We start from the raw sequence: 2,725 nt of genomic DNA, 5'->3' as shown, positions 1-2,725 counted from the left end.
TTTCAACGAGGTGGTGAGAAAATGGGTGGTCACTTGCGCAACAGGGACTTTTGTCAAAGAATATGTCCATCACCAGAATCTGCGGTGGTCTGATCATGTGTTGCGAATGTCGAATCATCATTTTCCGGAAAGAGTGCTGTTTTCTGTATCCAGTTTAGAGTAGAGTAAACGTAGTGGTGGAAGAGCTGTGTTTTGGATCAGGGAATGGTGACTACGAATAAAATGGGCACTGTCCACACGGTTCGCCGGATGGAGTACGCATGATCCCACCTATGAATTTTTGGAGACGTTGCAATATATGCCTACCAAATGATATATTTCAGATCTAGGCTACTTCTGTTTGTGAGTCGTCTTTCTGATTACCGCACACCACCACGCATCAGCTACACTGATCGAAAGCCGTTCTCCCCATGCTTGCCAGTCCCACGCGCTCTGTTCTTTTTACAATGGAATGCATGGCCATTACCACCAGCTCGGCTATCAGTCTGTGTGGCGTGAACCGTGGTCTCTGCTTCAGAACTTCAACATTTTCTATTCCGCGTCCAGTGCATGTTCCACCATTGCTGAGTCCTTCAGTAACGCTCGATGTTCATATGCGTCGTCAGAATTAATTCTGTAGATAAAGTCTCTGGTTATGTCCGCCGGCATACGATCCTTCAAGTAAACCAGTGTAGAGCGCAAAGCGTTTCCCCTCTGGAAACCTACTTTTATACTGGTGTTGTTTTGAATCCCTCGAATTACTTCGGACGTCCCTGTTTTGTATGGGATAAAAACAGTCCCAATCCACTTCCTATTGGGTATCACCACCCCTCTAAACTGACGCCTGATCAAACTAGATAGATAACCAATACTCCGAAGTTTGTTCTTTCCTTCAATCTCTCTCGCTCTCTCTCTCCGATCAAATTTTGTGCACATGGCCTTTGCTGGAACGAATATTGTTGAAACAGTACTAGCAAATACTGACTTCGGATGGAGAGACGAGTAGTTCAAAATCGCCCCAGTGCCAGTTGGCTCCTGCAACACTGGTTTTTAATTCCCCAGACTTTGTGTCTTGCGATCGATGAACCGTAGTTGGAGAACAAGGTATTAGGTTCGGGCAGCTGTGCGGCATGATAAGACATTCAGTAATCTGTCTCAGACAGGATACCAGAGATGCCAACCACAGGTGGCACATTTATACGGTAGCTTGTTATGAATGGAATCTACTCAACATCTACTACTCGCATAGTTGTTTCTACAGTCCTACTACAAAATAAAACCACTGAATTACGTTTTGCTCCCACCGGAATAGCAGTATTCAACCGGAAGCAATCGCCACAGCAGCGATTCTACAGAACCAAGGCGATGGCTGGTCCCAGATTTAAGGACATCAGCTAGCGTAAAACTGATTGTTCGTCTGATTTCTCTTCAGCCTGAATCAGCTGACGCTCGCCCTTACCAATTTAGCCATTTGTCTGTCATCTAACATTTACAAGGTCTCACATGTTAATGACTGCAGGTGCGCGTTCGGGACATGTTTATCGGTATTGCGAAAAGTTCAAACAAACTTCTTTGAAGCTTGTCGTTGAAAATTTACGCAGATTAAAGATATAGCACTCCCCCTCTAGTAGGACTTCGCGAAAGACAAGCATAATTGGCCACTTTAGGAAGGTAGTCGTTTAATGTGGAGGGTCATATTAAATAGCAACATCAAGTACACGGGATAATCATGTGTCTAGGACGATAACCGAGAATATGTATACTAAATACGGAAACACAAGTAGTATTGAATCTCATCAAAGTGGACGACATCATTGGGTGCAATGAAGTATTGATGTGAGAAACTTTCGCACATGGTGCGTAGGTTATTCAGCTTTAACCATCAAAAACCTACGTATGATCTTATCTCCTGAAGAAAACGAACAGCTTCGCCAACGCCGTTCCCCGATATAGCCCACCACTGTCCTCGTGTAGTTTAATCACTGTCCCATTCAATTTGGTTACGGTACAGTGAGTAAAAAGAATTTCGGTATGACCATCTCGGATTTCTATGGCTCCAAAACTGAGTTAGTGGCTGCCCTGAATTAGAACTAGTCAGGCGGACATCGGCGATTTATTAAGGTACTGAAGAGGAAAGTTTGGGGAACGTAATAGAAATCTCTTTCAATCTGATAGTTCCATGATTTAGTCCCGCGCCAACCTTTTGCTTTTGATGTTTTTACTCAAGCTGACTAAAGTAACGCTCTCATTAGTTCTGATGGGATTTGCCACCTACTGACCAAAGACCATCCAGCTTCATCCACTGGAGGTACAGTAATGGTGGATAAAATGTGCGATCCAAGATCACTGGCTACAAAAAAGGTGGAATTTTGGTAGACTGATTGCAGTTATCATCATTCAATTCTCTGCCAATAATCTGCACTTTTAGAGCGCTAACACTAGTGTACGTACGGGCTTTGATGGCACCATTGACAGTGGAATTAACGACGCTGTGTTAAACATGTCAGGAGAGATTTAAACACCTGGAACGTCGATACCTGATTGACCACTATTTTTCAACCTTCCTCCAGTTACGCTACAACTTCCCAGCGCTGTGATGAAATCCTTGAACGGTTTGGTGTCCGTTACTCGAACTTCTAACATCGAAAGGGAATTTTAGGGTAGCGCATGGTTAGACACAGATGGAACACCGCTCTATTGGAGTTTATCAACAATACGTACAGTTGGCTGCGCCGGAATTTGAGGT

Source organism: Opisthorchis viverrini, assembly GCF_000715545.1.
Source record: "Opisthorchis viverrini unplaced genomic scaffold opera_v5_40, whole genome shotgun sequence".
In the NCBI taxonomy this organism is placed as follows: domain Eukaryota; kingdom Metazoa; phylum Platyhelminthes; class Trematoda; order Opisthorchiida; family Opisthorchiidae; genus Opisthorchis; species Opisthorchis viverrini.
The sequence above is the reverse complement of the archived record's forward strand: the minus strand, read 5'-3'. Positions refer to the sequence as shown.